The 21,908-nt window shown below is 46.5% G+C and overlaps 18 non-coding genes across 18 annotated transcripts; all 18 read right to left on the minus strand.

Moving 5' to 3' along the window:
• Nucleotides 1-149: 149 nt before the first annotated feature.
• Trnaf-gaa (transfer RNA phenylalanine (anticodon GAA)) lies at nt 150-222 on the minus strand. Its single transcript has one exon. It is a non-coding gene; the product is annotated as a tRNA-Phe (tRNA).
• A 3,609-nt stretch (nt 223-3,831) lies between these two features.
• Nucleotides 3,832-3,904, minus strand: Trnaf-gaa (transfer RNA phenylalanine (anticodon GAA)). Its single transcript has one exon. It is a non-coding gene; the product is annotated as a tRNA-Phe (tRNA).
• Nucleotides 3,905-4,109: 205 nt separating this feature from the next.
• Nucleotides 4,110-4,182, minus strand: Trnav-gac (transfer RNA valine (anticodon GAC)). Its single transcript has one exon. It is a non-coding gene; the product is annotated as a tRNA-Val (tRNA).
• A 3,594-nt stretch (nt 4,183-7,776) lies between these two features.
• On the minus strand, nt 7,777-7,848 carry Trnaf-gaa (transfer RNA phenylalanine (anticodon GAA)). The gene has a single exon. It is a non-coding gene; the product is annotated as a tRNA-Phe (tRNA).
• Nucleotides 7,849-8,602: 754 nt separating this feature from the next.
• Nucleotides 8,603-8,675, minus strand: Trnaf-gaa (transfer RNA phenylalanine (anticodon GAA)). The gene has a single exon. It is a non-coding gene; the product is annotated as a tRNA-Phe (tRNA).
• Nucleotides 8,676-9,152: 477 nt separating this feature from the next.
• On the minus strand, nt 9,153-9,225 carry Trnaf-gaa (transfer RNA phenylalanine (anticodon GAA)). The gene has a single exon. It is a non-coding gene; the product is annotated as a tRNA-Phe (tRNA).
• A 200-nt stretch (nt 9,226-9,425) lies between these two features.
• Nucleotides 9,426-9,498, minus strand: Trnaf-gaa (transfer RNA phenylalanine (anticodon GAA)). The gene has a single exon. It is a non-coding gene; the product is annotated as a tRNA-Phe (tRNA).
• A 205-nt stretch (nt 9,499-9,703) lies between these two features.
• Nucleotides 9,704-9,776, minus strand: Trnaf-gaa (transfer RNA phenylalanine (anticodon GAA)). The gene has a single exon. It is a non-coding gene; the product is annotated as a tRNA-Phe (tRNA).
• A 205-nt stretch (nt 9,777-9,981) lies between these two features.
• Trnaf-gaa (transfer RNA phenylalanine (anticodon GAA)) lies at nt 9,982-10,054 on the minus strand. The gene has a single exon. It is a non-coding gene; the product is annotated as a tRNA-Phe (tRNA).
• A 205-nt stretch (nt 10,055-10,259) lies between these two features.
• On the minus strand, nt 10,260-10,332 carry Trnaf-gaa (transfer RNA phenylalanine (anticodon GAA)). The gene has a single exon. It is a non-coding gene; the product is annotated as a tRNA-Phe (tRNA).
• A 205-nt stretch (nt 10,333-10,537) lies between these two features.
• Trnaf-gaa (transfer RNA phenylalanine (anticodon GAA)) lies at nt 10,538-10,610 on the minus strand. Its single transcript has one exon. It is a non-coding gene; the product is annotated as a tRNA-Phe (tRNA).
• A 3,843-nt stretch (nt 10,611-14,453) lies between these two features.
• Trnaf-gaa (transfer RNA phenylalanine (anticodon GAA)) lies at nt 14,454-14,526 on the minus strand. Its single transcript has one exon. It is a non-coding gene; the product is annotated as a tRNA-Phe (tRNA).
• Nucleotides 14,527-14,731: 205 nt separating this feature from the next.
• Nucleotides 14,732-14,804, minus strand: Trnaf-gaa (transfer RNA phenylalanine (anticodon GAA)). The gene has a single exon. It is a non-coding gene; the product is annotated as a tRNA-Phe (tRNA).
• Nucleotides 14,805-15,009: 205 nt separating this feature from the next.
• On the minus strand, nt 15,010-15,082 carry Trnaf-gaa (transfer RNA phenylalanine (anticodon GAA)). The gene has a single exon. It is a non-coding gene; the product is annotated as a tRNA-Phe (tRNA).
• A 202-nt stretch (nt 15,083-15,284) lies between these two features.
• On the minus strand, nt 15,285-15,357 carry Trnaf-aaa (transfer RNA phenylalanine (anticodon AAA)). Its single transcript has one exon. It is a non-coding gene; the product is annotated as a tRNA-Phe (tRNA).
• Nucleotides 15,358-20,981: 5,624 nt separating this feature from the next.
• Trnaf-gaa (transfer RNA phenylalanine (anticodon GAA)) lies at nt 20,982-21,054 on the minus strand. Its single transcript has one exon. It is a non-coding gene; the product is annotated as a tRNA-Phe (tRNA).
• A 205-nt stretch (nt 21,055-21,259) lies between these two features.
• On the minus strand, nt 21,260-21,332 carry Trnaf-gaa (transfer RNA phenylalanine (anticodon GAA)). The gene has a single exon. It is a non-coding gene; the product is annotated as a tRNA-Phe (tRNA).
• Nucleotides 21,333-21,537: 205 nt separating this feature from the next.
• Trnaf-gaa (transfer RNA phenylalanine (anticodon GAA)) lies at nt 21,538-21,610 on the minus strand. Its single transcript has one exon. It is a non-coding gene; the product is annotated as a tRNA-Phe (tRNA).
• Nucleotides 21,611-21,908: the final 298 nt, after the last annotated feature.

Below are 21,908 nucleotides of genomic sequence, written 5' to 3' on the forward strand. Positions count from 1 at the left end.
CCACGCACCAGTTGTTGATTTTATCTGTTCTCTGTGTTCAAACCGGAGCATGCACAAGTATAGGAGGTTCGCACGAGTATCACGAGGCCGTTGCACCAACGTCGTTCTCTTCTGTGTAACATTTGGGGACCAAATAGAATCACAGCCAATGCCGAAACCCGGGATCGAACCAGGGACCTTTGGATCTTCAGTCTAACGCTCTCCCAACTGAGCTATTTCGGCTCTTTTTTTCTTTTCCACCTTTATTTTTCAGAGCTTATTACTCTGAGTCACGTACGACCCAATAACTCACAATACTATACACAATACGACACAATCACAGAAAGATAATACGGTGTTTCTCCTCTATACCGGACACGTTAATAACACAACTTCTACAAAACATTCAGCCTTTCGCAGACTGTATCTAACCACTCAGGCACTTCTAAGAGCTGAGTACAAGCTAACTTTACCTGCAGTAGTTCGGCTTTGAAATATTTCATAGGAGGACACAAGGGCTCTTCGTTCCTATCAGCCATACGAAGCTTCCACAAACAGTACATGGCAACAAGAAGAACGATATCGTATCTCACATTTTCACCGGGGCGTAATGGGAGGAAGCGGATAGTGTGAGGATTAAGCGAAAGACGGCGCTTAAGGACTTTGAACTGTAAGTCATCCCAAAAGAATAAAGCTTCTGTGCAGTCCAGAAAAAGGTGATCGACAGTCTCGGGCGTGTTGCAAAATCTGCAATTCACGGACCACGGAACATAGAATCCCTTCTGTTGAAGCCAAGCTTTCACGGGCAGTGTGGACGTGTGTAATTTAAAGAAAAATGACTTCATGTTGGGCTTGACCGGCATCTTTCTGACTCTGCACAATACATCCGTGCCGTGCCATCCGGAGGGGATTTGACGGTAGATGGGCACAGGAAAGAGTACATGGAGAAGATGAGCTACCAACGTTTTCTTGGCGACAGAAAAGAGGTACTCTAAGCTGAATCTAGCCTTCAAGAAGTTTAGGCTCTCGACAACCTCTTTGTAGAACCCGCTTAAGCGTAGACTTTCTTCGTGAAACCCAACATATATATCGGGAATGTAGTTGTACGCAAGGGCCCGCTTGATGGTTTCCAGAATCGGGTGTGAACTCTGCCTATAAAAAAACAGTCTCATGACGAGTTGCTTGATGTAGAGATGCTGCAAGCCTAGTCCGCCGTCCTTGACTTTCTTGAACAGGTTTTGTCTTCGCATCCTTTCGAACGTTGAACACCATATTGTGGTGGCAAATATGCGATGACAACGATGTATAATTTTGCGGGAGCATTGCAGGACTTGCAAGAGGTAAATCAGCTTAGCGGCCAGAAAAACATTGCACACAGAAGCTCGTTGAAACATTGAGAGATCTTGTTTTTTCCAGGTCGAAGCATGTGTCCTAATGTTTTGTAATCGCTCCGACCACAAGGAGGTCGTGTTACAACTTTTGTCTAACGGGACCCCAAGGTAGCAAGGACCACGGGTTTGCCACTGAACGCCACAAAAGAATTCCGGGGCTGTTCCCCATTGACCGCACCATATCCCCAGAGATTTGTCCTTGTTTAGACGTGCCCCAGAGACTTGACCAAACACATGAAGTTCGTGAATAACTTTGACGACACTTGGCTTGTCTGTCACGAGAAACGCAAGGTCATCCGCGTACGCCACGACCTTCACCACAGCGTCGCGAAGCTCGAAACCACGTATGTCATCACGAGAGATGATACGCTGTCATAACGGCTCAAGGTATAGATCAAATAGTAGGGACGACATGGGACAGCCTTGTCGTACTGAAGCTCGAAGGGGCACTGGCGCGGTAAGAGTGCCGTTAATTACCAGGCTCGTTGCAACCTGTTCATAGCACAACTTGATTCGGCTTACGAACTTGTCTCCCATGTTGACGTAATGCAAGAGCGAAAACAAATAATCGTGACACACCCGATCAAAAGCCTTAGAGAGGTCCACTTGCAGCAGGGCTACATGACTTCCTTCAAGTCGACACCAGTCTAGAACTGAGCGGACAACATGGATGTTTGTTTGTATGGTCCTGTTCCTGATTGCGCATGTCTGATGATCGCCAACAAGTTGTGTCACTACAAGCTGGAGCCTGGCAGCAAGTACTTTGGCATACACCTTATAGTCCACATTACAGAGTGTGATAGGCCGATAATCGGTCACCTTGGGTAACCGTGTCTCCGCCACTTTTTTGGCTATGAGCACAGTATGGGACCTTCGAAAACTGTGCGAGAAGATCCCGTTAGTCTCAGCTTCCGCGTAGACGCGCTGTAGAATGGGCACCAGCAGGTCCACGTACCGCTTGTAGAACTCAGCTCCCAAGCCATCAGGTCCAGGAGAACGGTTAAAATTCAAACTCTGTATTGCAGAATGGATTTCCGCCTCTGTAATTTCAGCGTCCAGGACATCTTTCTCTTGCTCGTTTAACTTAGGCATATGAGAGAGAAACGACTGGATCAAATCGCCGTCCACTGTGGCAGTTGGCCTCCCAAACAGGTTCTCATAGTAGTCAACAAATATTTGTTTCATACGTTCAAGGTCTGTGACAACATGTCCTTGGTCCACCAACCGCGTGATGAGTCGAGAGCCGGTGTGCTTACGCTCTCCTGCAGCATGACTTTTAGACGCGGTCATATCCGGCAAAAACCTCTTCGTTCTCGATCGTACCCTCGCGCCTTCATACCGATTGTTGTCGAAAAGTTCAAGACGGAGACGAATCTCATTTAAATCTTCCAAGAACGTTCCAGGGTTATCTGCTTCCAGTCTTGTGAGTTCTTGTTGTGCGTCCTTTAACATGTTCTCTTCATACATTTCCAGGTAGGCTAGCACGTTACATCTCTCTATTGCAAAGGCTCTCACATCTTGTTTGAATGTTTCCCATTTAACAGCCCAGTTTCGCGGGTCATGTTGAAGCTGTGAAAGATTGGCCACCACACGCTCATCAAAAACTGGATCTTGGAGCAACCTAACGTTCATCTTCCACAACTTCCATGACCTGGGGCTGCCCAGCCTAGAAGGGCGACACCCAATAGCTACCTTCACGAGGCAGTGATCAGTAAAATAAACAGGGTGCACTTCGTACTCACACACCGTATTCCACTGAGCGACAGAAAGATAAATACGATCCAATCGTGCGTGCGAGGTACCTTGAAAGTGAGTGTATCTTATAACTGGCTGTGTGCTGTATTCGCAGGCATCTCTTAAACCATAATCACGTGCTATTCGCTGCAGACACTCGGCACTGCGGTCTTTCGCTTGGGGGGCAACGCTCCGGTCACTAGTTGACAGCACGCAGTTAAAGTCCCCTAAAACGACCAGGTTGCCACGGGCTTGCAAATATTGCGTTAAGGATTCGAAGTACGCACACCTTAAGGTTGCATCATTGGGAGCATAGATAACTAGAATCCTCCAAGGCGTTCTGTCAATAAGGATATCAAGCATCACAGCCCTACCGTCGTTGTCCACCGCGTGATGAACATGAGTGTAGCCTAGGCGTTTTCGCACGAGAAGGAGAATACCTGCTGAGTAGCCCACAGCCTCACTAACAACAACGTCGAACTCATCGAGAAAATACTGGGATAACATCTGCTCTATTTCGGCTCGTTGTTCGGAGCTTCCTCGACATTATCCCTAAAAAAAGAAATTGTTATCCCACGCACCAGTTGTTGATTTTATCTGTTCTCTGTACCGTGTGTTCAAACCGGAGCATGCACAAGTAGGAGGTTCGCACGAGTATCACGAGGCCGTTGCACCAACGTCGTTCTCTTCTGTGTAACATTTGGGGACAAAATAGAATCACAGCCAATGCCGAAACCCGGGATCGGACCAGGGACCTTTAGATCTTCAGTCTAACGCTCACCCAACTGAGCTATTTCGGCTCGTTGTTCGGAGCTTCCTCGACATTATCCCTAGAAAAAGGAATTGTTATCGCACGCACCAGTTGTTGATCTTATCTGTTCTCTGTGCCGTGTGTTCAGACCGGAGCATGCACAAGTAGGAGGTTCGCATGAGTATCACGAGGCCCTTGCACCAACGTCGTTCTCTTCTGTGTAACATTTGGGGACAAAATAGAATCCCAGTCAATGCCGAAACCGGGGATCGAACCAGGGACCTTTAGATCGTCAGTCTAACGCCCCCCCAACTGAGCTATTTCGGCTCGTTTTTTTTTTCCACCAGGTAATAACGTTTATTTACAAACATTAAAATAAGCTATGACTGTACAGTGTTAATGAGTGATGTATGATGAATGAATGATGCACACCGTAGCATCCAAATACACAGGATACAAAAAAATACATGGTACACAACACACAGGTTACACAGGTCACATACAGAGAGTAAAAATTTACATACATACACAGGATAGAAAAAAATACATGGTACACAACGCACAGGTTAAACACGTCCCACACAGAGAGTAATAATTTACATAGTGGACAGCGATTCACACAGATGCTCTAACCACGGTGGTGCTTCCAAATGCTGCATGCAGCATAGCTTCAGCTGCGTTATTTCTACTTTAAAATACTGCATGGGCGACGCCAATGGCTCTTCATTTCTGTCTGCCATGCGCAGCTTCCACAAGCAATACATAGCTATCAGCATGATAATATCGTAGCGTATATCTTCATTCGGATGTAATGGTAGGAATCTGATTGTATGTGGATTCAGAGAGAGGCGTTTATTCAGTACTTTAATCTGTATGTCGTCCCAGAAAAACTGTGCTTTCGTACAATCAAGAAAGATGTGGTCAACGGTTTCAGGGACTTTGCAAAACCTGCAGTTGGCAGACCATGGAACATATATGCCTTTCTGTTCCAACCATGCTTTCACAGAGAGCGTTGATGTATGAAGCTTGAAAAAGAATGTTTTCATATTCGGCTTTATGTGCATGCGTTTGACCCTGTGTAAAACGTCCGCTCCAGGCCACTCAGACGGAATTTGCCTGTAAATTGGCACGGGAAACAAGGTATCTATCAAATGGGCTGCCAACACTTTCTTTGAAACCGAAAAGAGGTAATCTGGGGTAAATCTGACTTTTAGAAAGTTGACGCAGTCCACGACCTCCTGATAAAACCCTGTCAACTGCAAGTCTTGCTCGTGGAAGCCAACATATATATCAGGCATATAGTTGTAGGCTACTGCTCTCTTCACGGCGTCTAATAGGGGGTGCACAGACTGCCTATAAAACCAGAGTCTCATAATTAGCTGCTTTACAAACAAGTGCTGTAGACCTAAACCTCCATCCTTGACTTTCTTGAAAAGGTTTTCTCGGCGCATTCTTTCAAATGTTGAGCACCATATCGTGGTGGCAAACACGCGATGGCATGCATGTACGATTTTACGGGAACACTGAAGTACTTGCAAAATGTATACCATTTTCGCCACCAAAAACACATTGCAAACTGAAGCCCGCTGGAATATTGACAGTTCCTTGCCTCTCCAAGTGAATGCATGCTTTTTCATCTTATCAATTCTTTCTGACCACATCCTGTTTGTGTTTCTACTTGCGTGTAATGGCACCCCCAGGTAGTCCGGGTTGCTCGTCTGCCACTTGATATTGCAAAATATTTCTGGAGTTGAACCCCAAAGCCCACACCATACTCCTAAAGACTTCTCTTTGTTTACTTGAGCTCCAGAAGCTGCACAAAACAAGTCGACCTGCTCCATTATTTTTTCGACACTTCTCTTATCTTTCACCAAGAACGCAACGTCATCTGCATACGCCACAACTTTAACTTCAACACCACCCAGCTGAAAGCCATGAACGTCATACTGACAGATTACGTGTCTACACAACGGTTCTAAGTACAAATCGAAAAGTAAAGGCGATAAAGGACAACCTTGCCGGACCGAAGCTCCAAGCGCAATCGGGGTGGCAATGAATCTATTCACCACAAGGCTCGTTGCAACTAGTTTGTAGCACAACTGGATGCGATTTACAAACCTATCTCCCATGTTGACATGACGCAGCAATGCGAACAGGTATGTATGACAAACTCTATCGAAAGCTTTCGAAAGATCCAACTGTAGCATCGCCACATGCCCACCCTCATATCTGCACCAGTCCAACACCGTACGAACTAGATGTATATTGGTTTGTATTCTTCTATTCTTGATGGCACACGTTTGATGTTCCCCTACTAGATGGGGCAACACAAATTGCAGACGTGCAGCAAGCACTTTAGCGAAAATTTTGTAGTCCACATTGCAGAGGGTAATAGGCCTATAGTCAGTCACTTTCGGAGTGGACCCCTCAGCTATTTTCTTCGGGATTAATACAGTGTGCGACCTCCGAAAACTGAGAGAAAAAATGCCCTTTTCCTCCGCTGCTGCATAAAGATTAAGCAAAACAGGCGTGAGCAGCTCTACGTACTTCTTGTAGAACTCTGCTCCCAAGCCATCCGGCCCGGGAGTTCGGTTGAAAGCTCGCTATTTCGGCTCGTTGTTCGGAGCTTCCTCGACATTATCCCTAGAAAAAGAAATTGTTATCCCACGCACCAGTTGTTGATTTTATCTGTTCTCTGTGTTCAAACCGGAGCATGCACAAGTATAGGAGGTTCGCACGAGTATCACGAGGCCGTTGCACCAACGTCGTTCTCTTCTGTGTAACATTTGGGGACCAAATAGAATCACAGCCAATGCCGAAACCCGGGATCGAACCAGAAACCTTTACGTCTTCAGTCTAACGCTCTCCAACTGAGCTACTTCGGCTCGTTGTTCGGAGTTTCTTCGACATTATCACTAGGAAAATCAATTGTTATCCCACGCACCAGTTGTTGATTTTATCTGTTCTCTGTGCCGTGTGTTCAAACCGGAGCATGCACAAGTAGGAGGTTCGCACGAGTATCACGAGGCCTTTGCACCAACGTCGTTCTCTTCTGTGTAACATTTTGGGACAAAATACAATCACAGCCAATGCTGAAACCCGGGATCGAACCAGAAACCTTTACGTCTTCAGTCTAACGCTCTCCAACTGAGCTACTTCGGCTCGTTGTTCGGAGTTTCTTCGACATTATCACTAGGAAAATCAATTGTTATCCCACGCACCAGTTGTTGATTTTATCTGTTCTCTGTGCCGTGTGTTCAAACCGGAGCATGCACAAGTAGGAGGTTCGCACGAGTATCACGAGGCCTTTGCACCAACGTCGTTCTCTTCTGTGTAACATTTTGGGACAAAATACAATCACAGCCAATGCTCAAACCCGGGATCGAACCAGAAACCTTTACGTCTTCAGTCTAACGCTCTCCAACTGAGCTACTTCGGCTCGTTGTTCGGAGTTTCTTCGACATTATCACTAGGAAAATCAATTGTTATCCCACGCACCAGTTGTTGATTTTATCTGTTCTCTGTGCCGTGTGTTCAAACCGGAGCATGCACAAGTAGGAGGTTCGCACGAGTATCACGAGGCCTTTGCACCAACGTCGTTCTCTTCTGTGTAACATTTTGGGACAAAATACAATCACAGCCAATGCTGAAACCCGGGATCGAACCAGAAACCTTTACGTCTTCAGTCTAACGCTCTCCAACTGAGCTACTTCGGCTCGTTGTTCGGAGTTTCTTCGACATTATCACTAGGAAAATCAATTGTTATCCCACGCACCAGTTGTTGATTTTATCTGTTCTCTGTGCCGTGTGTTCAAACCGGAGCATGCACAAGTAGGAGGTTCGCACGAGTATCACGAGGCCGTTGCACCAACGTCGTTCTCTTCTGTGTAACATTTGGGGACAAAATAAAATCCCAGTCAATGCCGAAACCGGGGATCGAACCAGGGACCTTTAGATCTTCAGTCTAACGCCCCCCAACTGAGCTATTTCGGCTCGTTGTTGGGAGCTTCCTCGACATTATCCCTAGAAAAAGAAATTGTTATCCCACGCACCAGTTGTTGATTTTATCTGTTCTCTGTGTTCAAACCGGAGCATGCACAAGTATAGGAGGTTCGCACGAGTATCACGAGGCCGTTGCACCAACGTCGTTCTCTTCTGTGTAACATTTGGGGACCAAATAGAATCACAGCCAATGCCGAAACCCGGGATCGAACCAGAAACCTTTACGTCTTCAGTCTAACGCTCTCCAACTGAGCTACTTCGGCTCGTTGTTCGGAGTTTCTTCGACATTATCACTAGGAAAATCAATTGTTATCCCACGCACCAGTTGTTGATTTTATCTGTTCTCTGTGCCGTGTGTTCAAACCGGAGCATGCACAAGTAGGAGGTTCGCACGAGTATCACGAGGCCTTTGCACCAACGTCGTTCTCTTCTGTGTAACATTTTGGGACAAAATACAATCACAGCCAATGCTGAAACCCGGGATCGAACCAGAAACCTTTACGTCTTCAGTCTAACGCTCTCCAACTGAGCTACTTCGGCTCGTTGTTCGGAGTTTCTTCGACATTATCACTAGGAAAATCAATTGTTATCCCACGCACCAGTTGTTGATTTTATCTGTTCTCTGTGCCGTGTGTTCAAACCGGAGCATGCACAAGTAGGAGGTTCGCACGAGTATCACGAGGCCGTTGCACCAACGTCGTTCTCTTCTGTGTAACATTTGGGGACAAAATAGAATCCCAGTCAATGACGAAACCGGGGATCGAACCAGGGACCTTTAGATCTTCAGTCTAACGCCCCCCCAACTGAGCTATTTCGGCTCGTTGTTGGGAGCTTCCTCGACATTATCCCTAGAAAAAGAAATTGTTATCCCACGCACCAGTTGTTGATTTTATCTGTTCTCTGTGTTCAAACCGGAGCATGCACAAGTATAGGAGGTTCGCACGAGTATCACGAGGCCGTTGCACCAACGTCGTTCTCTTCTGTGTAACATTTGGGGACCAAATAGAATCACAGCCAATGCCGAAACCCGGGATCGAACCAGAAACCTTTACGTCTTCAGTCTAACGCTCTCCAACTGAGCTACTTCGGCTCGTTGTTCGGAGTTTCTTCGACATTATCACTAGGAAAATCAATTGTTATCCCACGCACCAGTTGTTGATTTTATCTGTTCTCTGTGCCGTGTGTTCAAACCGGAGCATGCACAAGTAGGAGGTTCGCACGAGTATCACGAGGCCGTTGCACCAACGTCGTTCTCTTCTGTGTAACATTTGGGGACAAAATAGAATCCCAGTCAATGCCGAAACCGGGGATCGAACCAGGGACCTTTAGATCTTCAGTCTAACGCCCCCCCAACTGAGCTATTTCGGCTCGTTGTTGGGAGCTTCCTCGACATTATCCCTAGAAAAAGAAATTGTTATCCCACGCACCAGTTGTTGATTTTATCTGTTCTCTGTGTTCAAACCGGAGCATGCACAAGTATAGGAGGTTCGCACGAGTATCACGAGGCCGTTGCACCAACGTCGTTCTCTTCTGTGTAACATTTGGGGACCAAATAGAACCACAGCCAATGCCGAAACCCGTGATCGAACCAGGGACCTTTGGATCTTCAGTCTAACGCTCTCCCAACTGAGCTATTTCGGCTCGTTGTTCGGAGCTTCCTCGACATTATCCCTAAAAAAAGAAATTGTTATCCCACGCACCAGTTGTTGATTTTATCTGTTCTCTGTACCGTGTGTTCAAACCGGAGCATGCACAAGTAGGAGGTTCGCACGAGTATCACGAGGCCGTTGCACCAACGTCGTTCTCTTCTGTGTAACATTTGGGGACAAAATAGAATCACAGCCAATGCCGAAACCCGGGATCGGACCAGGGACCTTTAGATCTTCAGTCTAACGCTCACCCAACTGAGCTATTTCGGCTCGTTGTTCGGAGCTTCCTCGACATTATCCCTAGAAAAAGGAATTGTTATCGCACGCACCAGTTGTTGATCTTATCTGTTCTCTGTGCCGTGTGTTCAGACCGGAGCATGCACAAGTAGGAGGTTCGCATGAGTATCACGAGGCCCTTGCACCAACGTCGTTCTCTTCTGTGTAACATTTGGGGACAAAATAGAATCACAGCCAATGCCGAAACCCGGGATCGAACCAGGGACCTTTAGATCTTCAGTCTAACGCTCTCCCAACTGAGATATTTCGGCTCGTTGTTCGGAGCTTCCTCGACATTATCCCTAGAAAAAGAAATTGTTATCCCACGCACCAGTTGTTGATTTTATCTGTTCTCTGTACCGTGTGTTCAAACCGGAGCATGCACAAGTAGGAGGTTCGCACGAGTATCACGAGGCCGTTGCACCAACGTCGTTCTCTTCTGTGTAACATTTGGGGACAAAATAGAATCACAGCCAATGCCGAAACCCGGGATCGAACCAGGGACCTTTAGATCTTCAGTCTAACGCTCTCCCAACTGAGATATTTCGGCTCGTTGTTCGGAGCTTCCTCGACATTATCCCTAGAAAAAGAAATTGTTATCCCACGCACCAGTTGTTGATTTTATCTGTTCTCTGTGCCGTGTGTTCAAACCGGAGCATGCACAAGTAGGAGGTTCGCACGAGTAGCACGAGGCCGTTGCACCAACGTCGTTCTCTTCTGTGTAACATTTGGGGACAAAATAGAATCACAGCCAATGCCGAAACCCGGGATCGAACCAGGGACCTTTAGATCTTCAGTCTAACGCTCTCCCAACTGAGCTATTTCGGCTTTTTTTTTTCCACCTTTTATTAACAAAACACACAAGTGCACACAACTACAGGTACGTCACACGGTCGCAACGCCGTGGGCTATTACAAAATGTCTAAAGAGGAAACTGAAGACCTTTTGAATTTGTACATACGATTTTACAAGTACGTAAGGGCATCAGACAATGTTTCTAACCAATCTGGCAGCTCTAAACATCGCATAAGGCACAGCTTAAGTTGGGATATTTCTATCTTAAAGTATTTCATAGGAGGCATTAACGGTTCTTCGTTCCTGTCAGCCATACGAAGTTTCCACAGACAGTACAAGGCTATAAGCATGACAATATCGTACCTGACTGTTTCCCTCGGGTGTAATGGGAGAAACCGTATGGTGTGTGGGTTAAGCCGAAGTCGAGTTTTGAAAACTTTATACTGGAGATCGTCCCAGAAGAACTGGGCTTCTGTGCAGTCTAAGAAAAGGTGATCATGCGTTTCAGGAACTTTGCAGAACCTGCAGTCTGCCGACCAGGGCACGTATATGCCCTTCTGCGCGAGCCATGCCTTGACAGGTAGTGTTGACGTATGAAGTTTGTGAAAGAATGTCTTCATGTTTGGTTTGATTGGCATCCTTTGGACTCGAACCAAAACATCCCTGCCTGGCCAAGTGGGTGGAATATCTCGATAGACAGGCACAGGGAACAATGTATCGATCAAGTGGGCCGCCAGCGTTTTCTTGTTGACAGACAAGAGGTATTCAAGGGTAAACCTGGTTTTCAAAAACTGCATGCACTCAACGACCTCCTTGAAAAAGCCTGTTAACCGCATCGTTCCCTCTGTGAACGTGACGTGTAACTCCGGGATGTAATTATATGTAAGGATGCGTTTTATTCCCTCGAGAACTGGATGCAGCTCCTCACGAATGAACCAGAGTCTCATGACCAGTTGTTTGACAAAGAGGTGCTGTAGGCCGAGGCCTCCATCACGAAGTTTTCGAAAAAGATAGTCGCGACGCATCCTCTCAAATGTAGAGCACCAGATTGTGGTGGCAAAAATCCTGTGACAGGCGTGCACTACTTTGCGCGGGCATTGCAAGACTTGCAAAAGGTAAACCAGTTTAGCAGCTAGAAACACGTTGCATACTGTCGCTCGCTGAAAAATTGAAAGGTCTTTTTTCCTCCAGATGAAAGCGTGTTTCCTTATGTTGTCGAGCCTCTGGGACCACATTCTACTCGGGTTCCTGGTTTCATGCAACGGGACACCAAGATAACGAGGGTTTTGTTCCTGCCACGGAATTCCGCAAAAAGCTCCAGGTGTTGTCGCCCAGTGGCCGCACCAAACGCCTAAGGACTTCTCTTTGTTTACACGCGCCCCAGACGCTTGGCCAAACAAATCAACTTGTTCCATGACATTCACTACGCTAGGTTTGTCCTTGACAAGGAATGCAAGATCATCAGCATATGCGGCCACCTTGATCACAGTACCGGCCAGTTCGAACCCGTTGATATCATTCACACTGATGACTCGCCGACACAGCGGCTCCAGGTACAAGTCAAAGAGCAGTGGTGACAGGGGACAGCCCTGTCGAACCGAGGATCGCAGCATTATCGGTGCGGCAAGAGTGTTGTTAATGGTGAGGCTCGTGGCAACTTGCTCGTAACAAAGCTTGATGCGGCCGACAAAGCGAGCTCCCACGTTGACGTATTCCAGCAACGCAAACAAATATGTGTGACATACGCGGTCAAAAGCCTTAGAAAGGTCCAGCTGCAACATGGCCACATGGTCCCCCTCGTACCGACACCAATCCAGAATGGTACGCACCACATGGATATTCGTCAGTATAGTCCTACCCCTTATTCCGCACGTTTGGTGATCACCTATCAATTGAGGTAACACAAGTTGTAGTCGAGCAGCCATAACTTTGGCGTATATTTTGTAATCGACATTGCATAGGGTAATTGGCCTGTAATCAGTAACCTTTGCCGTCGAACCTTCTGCAACTTTTTTAGGAACCAGCACGGTGTGCGATCGCCGGAAACTGCCGGAAAAAATCCCGTTTTCTTCAGCCTCGGCGTATACATCCAGCAAAATAGGCACGAGATAAGCGGAAAACTTCTTGTAGAACTCGGCACATAGACCGTCCGGTCCAGGGGAACGATTTAAGTTCAGTGATGCAATTGCGTCGCTGATTTCTTGTTCTGTGAGCGGCGACGCTAACACTTCTTTATCCGGTTCCCCGAGCTTAGGCATTTCAGAGAGGAAAGCCTGGATACAACCCTGGTTGGCAGTGATAGCTGCCGTCCCAAACAAACTTGTGTAATATTGCACAAAATGGGTCTTTATGTCCTCGAGGTCAGTCACCACTTTCCTCTCACTTTCCAAGCACGTGATGAGCCGACCACCCGTGTGCTTACGCTCCTCTGCGATGCTGCTTTTCGTGGGAACTTCACCAGCAAGGAATCGTTTGGATCTGGACCTAACTCTTGCGCCTTCGTACCTGTTATGGTCGAGGAGTTCTAGACGAAGCTTAATGTCGCTTATCTCCTCTAAATACGATCCAGGGTTTCCTGCTTCCAACTGCAGTAGAGCTTGGTACGCCTCTTTCAACTTGTTCTCTTCACACATGCGTTGATAGGACAATACGTTACTTCGCTCAATTGCAAATGATCTGACCTCCTGCTTAAAGTACTCCCACTGCGCCGCCCCACATCTCGTGTCAGAGCTGATGTTGGCCAGCCTATCCACAACATATTCCACAAACGGCACGTCATCAAGGAGCATTGCATTCATTTTCCACAACTTCCAAGACCTTGAATCGCCCACGCCGCGAGCTCGATTTCCGACGGTGACGATCACGAGGCAGTGATCAGTAAAGTACACCGGATGAACTTCATACCGAGACACATCTTTGCGCTGATTTTGGCATCGGGAAAAATATATCCGATCCAACCTTGCATGTGAGCTGCCCTGAAAGTGTGTGTACTTGATGGTTGCCTGCGTACTGAGCTCAGCAGCGTCCCTAAAACCGTATGCCTCTACTATGCGTTTAAGGCACTCAGCACTAGGGTCTTCTATCCCCCGGGGCGTGCTGCGGTTATTCGCTGACAGAACACAATTAAAATCCCCTAAGAAAACCATGTTACAATTTGCGTTGAAGTATTGCTCCGATGATTCAAAGAACGCACACCGCTGATTTACGTCGTTAGGCGCATAAACAACTAAAATCCTCCAAAGCTCTCCTTCAATGAGGGCATCAAGCATAGCTGCCCTACCCTCACTGTCTACCGCATGGTACACAAGTATAGGAAAGACGCTTTCGTACGAAAAGCATAACTCCAGCCGAGTGACCAACAGCGCGGCTTACAACAACGTCATACTGATCCATGAAATATTGGGACAGCATTTGCTCGATGCCCTGTTCCGTACCCATCTTAGTCTCCTGGGCAGCGAAAACGTCGATTCGCGGGTAGCTGTCAAGGAGACGTTTCAGCTGATATTGCTTCTTTCTCGCGCTTAGCCCTCGCACGTTAAGGGTTGCAAAAACTAGGCTATCAACAGGCATTATGTGGGCATTTAGAGCGGGCCAAAGTTTGTACAACGCAACAGATTATGAATACCAACTTACCAGCTTACCAATACCAATACCAACTGAGCTATTTCGGCTCGTTGTTCGGAGCTTCCTCGACATTATCCCTAGAAAAAGAAATTGTTATCCCACGCACCAGTTGTTGATTTTATCTGTTCTCTGTGCCGTGTGTTCAAACCGGAGCATGCACAAGTAGGAGGTTCGCACGAGTATCACGAGGCCGTTGCACCAACGTCGTTCTCTTCTGTGTAACATTTGGGGACAAAATAGAATCACAGCCAATGCCGAAACCCGGGATCGAACCAGGGACCTTTAGATCTTCAGTCTAACGCTCTCCCAACTGAGCTATTTCGGCTCGTTGTTCGGAGCTTCCTCGACATTATCCCTAAAAAAAGAAATTGTTATCCCACGCACCAGTTGTTGATTTTATCTGTTCTCTGTGCCGTGTGTTCAAACCGGAGCATGCACAAGTAGGAGGTTCGCACGAGTATCACGAGGCCGTTGCACCAACGTCGTTCTCTTCTGTGTAACATTTGGGGACAAAATAGAATCACAGCCAATGCCGAAACCCGGGATCGAACCAGGGACCTTTAGATCTTCAGTCTAACGCTCTCCCAACTGAGCTATTTCGGCTCGTTGTTCGGAGCTTCCTCGACATTATCCCTAAAAAAAGAAATTGTTATCCCACGCACCAGTTGTTGATTTTATCTGTTCTCTGTGCCGTGTGTTCAAACCGGAGCATGCACAAGTAGGAGGTTCGCACGAGTATCACGAGGCCGTTGCACCAACGTCGTTCTCTTCTGTGTAACATTTGGGGACAAAATAGAATCACAGCCAATGCCGAAACCCGGGATCGAACCAGGGACCTTTAGATCTTCAGTCTAACGCTCTCCCAACCGAGCTATTTCGGCTCGTTGTTTGGAGTTTCCTCGACATTATCACTAGGAAAAGCAATTGTTATCCCACGCACCAGTTGATTTTATCTGTTCTCTGTGCCGGGTGTTCAAACCGGAGCATGCACAAGTAGGAGGTTCGCTTGAGGATTCCGACGCCCTTGCACCAACGTCATTCTCTTCTATGTAACATTTTGGCACAAAATACAATCACAGCCAATGCCGAAACCCGGGATCGAACCAGGGACCTTTAGATCTTTAGTCTAACGCTCTCCCAACCGAGTTATTTCGGCTCGATGTTCGGAGCTTCTTCGACATTATCCCTAGAAAAACAAATTGTGATCGCACGCACCAGTTGTTGATCTTAACAGTTCTCTTTGCCGTGAGTTCAAACCGGAGCATGCACAAGTAGGTGGTTCGCACGAGTATCACAAGGCCTTTGCACCAACGTCGTTCTCTTCTGTGTAACATTTTGGGACAAAATACAATCACAGCCAATGCTGAAACCCGGGATCGAACCAGAAACCTTTACGTCTTCAGTCTAACGCTCTCCAACTGAGCTACTTCGGCTCGTTGTTCGGAGTTTCTTCGACATTATCACTAGGAAAATCAATTGTTATCCCACGCACCAGTTGTTGATTTTATCTGTTCTCTGTGCCGTGTGTTCAAACCGGAGCATGCACAAGTAGGAGGTTCGCACGAGTATCACGAGGCCGTTGCACCAACGTCGTTCTCTTCTGTGTAACATTTGGGGACAAAATAGAATCCCAGCCAATGCCGAAACCGGGGATCGAACCAGGGACCTTTAGATCTTCAGTCTAACGCTCCCTCCCCCCCCCTAATCTAACAAGAAGAAATCGAATGCTTTCTACAACTTCGGCGTAAAATTCCGTGACAGGATACGTGCAGTTTACTGTGGCAACCGTTATATCGGCCAAGTGCACACTTCCAACAGACTGCAACACTGTTCTCAACAAAGGGTGATTGCATTTCCTATAGAAGAACAATCGCATCACTAGTTTGGTGACAAATAGATGTCGTAATCCGAGTCCACCTTTCATGACACTGTGGAACAGATTGTCTCTTCGCATGCACTCAAACCCCGACATCCATACATAGGTTGCAAACAATCTATGAAACTTCTGAATGTTCTTGCGCGAACGTTGTATCACTTGAAGCAAGTACAGCAGTTTAGAAACAAGGAACACATTGCACACTGAAGCTCTTTGAAAAATTGACAATCTTCTTTGTTTCCAGCCTTGAACCCTCTTCTCCATCTGTCTTCGTTGTTCATCCCACACCTGGTTTGTGTTCCGGGTCTTATCCAAGGGTACTCCTAGATACTCTGCAGGCATCTTCTGCCACCTGATCCCTTCAAACCGTTCTGGTGTGGACCCCCATTCACCAACCCATATCCCTAACGACTTTGTCTTGTTGAGATCCGCCCCAGATCTTTCACAAAACTGATCTATACACTGTAACACATTTTTCACGCTCGGTTTGTCCCTAGCAAAAAAGGCAATATCGTCAGCGTAGGCTAATACCTTCACATGCGAGTCGCCGAGCACAACTCCTGTGATACTATTATTCTAAATAACACTTTGACACAAATATTCCACGTATATGTTGAATAAGGCAGGCGACAAGGGACACCCTTGTCTGACAGATGACATCAACGGTATTGCATCTGTGCACAGGTTGTTCACTAGCACTGTGGTTTCCACATTCTGGTAACACAGTTTCACTTTTTGTAAAAAGGAGGGTCCCACCCCTCTTTCAGACATTACCCAAAACAAGAAATCATGGTCCACTCTATCAAAGGCCTTTGATAAATCAGCCTGCAGCATTGCCACCTGTTCACCCTCGTGTCTGCACAGATCAAGGACTGTTCTTGTCACATGTATGTTTGATTGGATGTTTCTTCCTTTGATAGCACAGGTTTGATGCTCACCCACGATGTTTGTAATGTCCTTTTGTAGCCTGCATGCCAGGATTTTAGCGTATATCTTATAATCTACATTACAGAGTGTTATCGGCCTGAAATCAGTTACTTGCGGGATTTTTCCTTCTTCCTTCACTTTGGGAATAAGAACCGTGTGCGTTCGTCTGAATGACAGGGGAAATTCTTGTTTCGTCTCGGATTCTCTGTATACGTTTAACAACACAACAGGCAACCAGTCCTTGAAAGTTTGAAAAAATTCACCGCTAAGCCCATCAGGTCCCGCAGTGCGATTTCGGGGAAGTGATCCTATGCTTTGTCGAATTTCCTCTAATGTGATGGGTGCTTCAAGTTCTTCACGTTGCCGCTCTGTTAACTTTTGAAACGCTATTTCATCTGTCGTCGAGTGGGAAACGTTGCGTGGCTTGCGCTTGGTGCCGATCAAATCCTTATAGTACTTCTCGAAGATGTCAAGTATCTCTTTGCTCGTTGAAATGACAGTTCCATTATACATTAATTCATCAATCTTTTTCCGTCTCCCCCGCTGTCGCTCTTTCCAACAGAAGTTCTTACCAGGTGCCTCATCGGGAAGAAATATTTTAGCCCGTGATCTAATTCTTGCACCGTTGTATTTTTCTTCGTTTATAATGTCTAGTTCCATTTTTGTTTTCTCCAAGATGTCCTTGCAGCATCCCGGCACTTTCGATTCCATCTCTAGTACCTCAGAGAGTTGTCTGTTTAGTTCATTTTCACGTTGTTTTTGAAGGAAGCTTCTAACACTGCTCTTTTCTATAGCGATTGCACGTATCTTCTGCTTGAACAGATCCCATGCTACAGACTATTCGTCTGTGCTGGTAGCCATTTCTACGATTCCCTCCTTAACTCTGTCGACGAAGGACTCGTCCTCCAGCAGCTTCAAATTTAATTTCCAGTACTTCCATTTGTTTGCTCGTGGCATTTTATTTTCTTTTTCCCCGATAGTTACACTAACAAGACAATGGTCACTAAAATAGGCTGGTTTAACTTCATACTTGGCCGTTCTCAAATTGCACCGTTCAGATATGTATATGCGATCCAGTCTTGCGTGAGAATTACGTTGAAAATGTGTGTACATTTGGACATTTCCATGGCAGCTGTCGGCAGCGTCGTGTAGATTATAGTTACGAATAATTCCTTCTAGAACCGGTTGACTTGTGTCCCGGGAACTTCTGTCTGTAGACCTGTCTTCCTCCCGCATGGTACAGTTAAAGTCTCCTAATAAGACGCAATTCTTTACATTGCCGATAACTTCCGTCAGTGACTCGAAAAAGTCTTTTCTTTTAGTTTTCTCGTTCGGAGCGTAGATGTTGATGAATCTCCATACTTCCAATTTATCGATAACGACGTCAATGTACGCAAGCCTCCCTTCGCTATCTACTCCGTGTGAAATGGGGACAAATCTGTTGACCTTCCTCAACAAAAGCAAGCATCCGGCCAGACTTGTGCCCGTTACCAAAAAATAGGAACGAAATACCGTTACCCGTTACTTCAGAAAAAAGTAACTAAATACGTTACTCGTTACCAACATACAAAAGTAACGAGTTCTCGTTACTCACAGGTAACGAGTTACTTTTTCGTTACCACCACATAGTTAAAGGAGCCAACAAACATGCTGTCACTTGCCTTCAACTCATTATTAATGAGAAATTGCACTTCACAAGAAGATACTCGAAAGTTACATCAGTGATCTTCGTTCTCTTTCGTGTGATGACATCTGCTGCCGAAGTGGGGGTGATCGGAGGTTATGAAAACACAAGAAAAGACACCGGTTTTCGTGCCACCGATCACCAACGGTTCGCAAAAACAGACGAGGGCCTGCGTCATAATTTAGGGCTCTCTGAAGCTTAGCAAAGACAAGAAAAGGCTAGAAGTCGAAACGCGTTTTTTGTAGCCGTAGCACAATTGGTACCCATACTTGGGAAGGAGTGATGGTTGGAGATTACGGAAACCAGAGAAAAGACAAGGGCCTTCGTTTAAGACGATTCAGCACGTCAACAACACATCCAACGAGGGACTGCAATAATACTTTGAGTCACACGTGGTCGTGGGTCACGCAGGTCCTCGCATTGCGCCACACGGAGTGCCGAAATGTGCTCCCCCGCGTTGAAGAAAAGGAACGAGTAACGTCAGTAACGAGTTACCAATTTTTGTAACTGATTCCGTTACTATTATCATTTCTTAAAAAGTAACTGAATCGTTACTTCGTTACCAAAAAAAGTAACCGTTACCAAGTAACGGGTTACTTGTAACGAGTTAGGCACAACCCTGCATCCGGCTGATTGTCCCACTGCGTGGCTGACCACGACGTCGTAGCTTTTTTCAAACAAATCCTTAACCAGGACAGTTGTTTCAGCTTCTCCACTGATTTTTGTCTCTTGGATCCCGAGGACATCTATGTGTGTTAACCTCTTCAAGTACCTTCGCACTTGGTATTGCTTCTTCCTCGAACTGAGACCTCTTACGTTAAGTGTGCCCACGACGACGCTACGCATTTTATGTATGTATTAGCTGCAGTTAAACATGGTTATCAGATTCTGCTCCCGTCTCCGAAGTGATTGACATAAGGAATGCTCTTTATCTGGAACTTAGTTGGACACAAATTCCATGTCTTCCAGCATCGACGCACCCCTTTCTCTTAATGGCGGTGTTAAGCTTTGTAACGGATCTCCTTTCATTTTCTTTCCGGTTATGCTTTCACGTTCGACATCCTTCCCACTCTTCTCACCCCTTGTGTTTGTCATTTCCCATTTCCTAGTCGTCATCATCACAATACGATCAGCCACCGTGTTATTATCATTTCCGTTATCGTTTGCATTGCTACTGCTTGTTCCACTAAGCACAGTTTCCAGTAGCGGCGCATTTTGTTTTGCGGCCGAGTCATCATCTACCATTTCATTATCGTCTGCTAGGAATAAGTCAGGTTCGTCCAGGACGACCTTCTTCGTCTTCGACGCGTATGTGACTACACACTCAACATCGTCGTGACCATAACGCTTGCATTTCCCACACCTTGGTGTTTGACACTGTTTGCGAATATGTCCCAGTTGCTTGCACCGAAGGCACAACGGTGCCCTTCCTTTAACAGCCAGTAGAACTTGACACCCACAGAGCGCCATTTGGTGTGGCAGGTCGTCAACTGTCATGCCTCCTTTTAACTCAATATTGAATTGTCTCGTAGTGGATTCTACACCATCGAAGAATGAATCTTTCCACTTTTCTCTGTTGATCTCTTTAACCTGACCAAAACGCTGCAACCCTCGTCGTATTTCCTCGTCGGGCAGGGCACCCGGCACCCAGTGCATTTTCACTTCAACGTCTTTTTTGTTGGGGTCGATGACGACGCATTTGCGCCCTTTTACGCTTAGTTCTCCGAGAGCTAAAATCCTTTCTTTCACCAGGCTGCTATGAAACCGGATGCTCCACACATGGTTATACTGATATACCCCAAACGTGGCTACATCTTCCTTATTTACAAGGGTCTTGAATACTTCAGCAAAGTGATGTTGGTTATATGGCCTTCCAGTCGGGTCAGCATGCAAGAAAAGTGTGTTTAAAGACACACTACCTGTAGGTACGGTAGGTATGATCATCTTGTAATCCTTTGTAGTCCCAGCAATTCTGTCATTCCTGTTTTCCACCCTGTTATGGTTAGCACTCATCGTCGCTCCGCCGGAGCTCATACCGCCCACAACCGTTCGCTTTCGCTACCGGAAGTGAACTGCTGCTATTTCGGCTCGTTGTTCGGAGCTTCCTCGACATTATCCCTAGAAAAAGAAATTGTTATCCCACGCACCAGTTGTTGATTTTATCTGTTCTCTGTGCCGTGTGTTCAAACCGGAGCATGCACAAGTAGGAGGTTCGCACGAGTATCACGAGGCCGTTGCACCAACGTCGTTCTCTTCTGTGTAACATTTGGGGACAAAATAGAATCACAGCCAATGCCGAAACCCGGGATCGAACCAGGAACCTTTATATCTTCAATCTAACGCTCTCCCAACTGAGCTATTTCGGCTCGTTGTTCGGAGCTTCCTCGACATTATCCCTAGAAAAAGAAATTGTTATCCCACGCACCAGTTGTTGATTTTATCTGTTCTCTGTGCCGTGTGTTCAAACCGGAGCATGCACAAGTAGGAGGTTCGCACGAGTATCACGAGGCCGTTGCACCAACGTCGTTCTCTTCTGTGTAACATTTGGGGACAAAATAGAATCACAGCCAATGCCGAAACCCGGGATCGAACCAGGGACCTTTATATCTTCAGTCTAACGCTCTCCCAACTGAGCTATTTCGGCTCGTTGTTCGGAGCTTCCTCGACATTATCCCTAGAAAAAGAAATTGTTATCCCACGCACCAGTTGTTGATTTTATCTGTTCTCTGTGCCGTGTGCTCAAACCGGAGCATGCACAAGTAGGAGGTTCGCACGAGTATCACGAGGCCGTTGCACCAACGTCGTTCTCTGCTGTGTAACATTTGGGGACAAAATAGAATCACACCCAATGCCGAAACCCGGGATCGAACCAGGGACCTTTATATCTTCAGTCTAACGCTCTCCCAACTGAGCTATTTCGGCTCGTTGACCTGAGCTTCCTCGACATTAGTCCTAGAAAAGAAATTGTTATCGCACGCAGCAGTTGTTGATTCTATCTGTTCTCAATCCGGAGCATGCACAAGTAGGAGGTTCGCACGAGTATCACGAGGCCCTTGCACCATCGTCGTTCTCTTCCGTGTATCATTTTGGGACAGCATACAATCACAGCCAATGCTTAAATCCGGGATAACCCGGGATCACAGCCCATAACCGCCTGTCGACCAATGTCAAACAGTCGAGCCGCTTGATGCGGTCCCTCGGGAGGAGTTCTATTAACCAA

This window comes from Ornithodoros turicata, chromosome 2 (genome assembly GCF_037126465.1).
Source record: "Ornithodoros turicata isolate Travis chromosome 2, ASM3712646v1, whole genome shotgun sequence".
NCBI lineage: Eukaryota > Metazoa > Arthropoda > Arachnida > Ixodida > Argasidae > Ornithodoros > Ornithodoros turicata.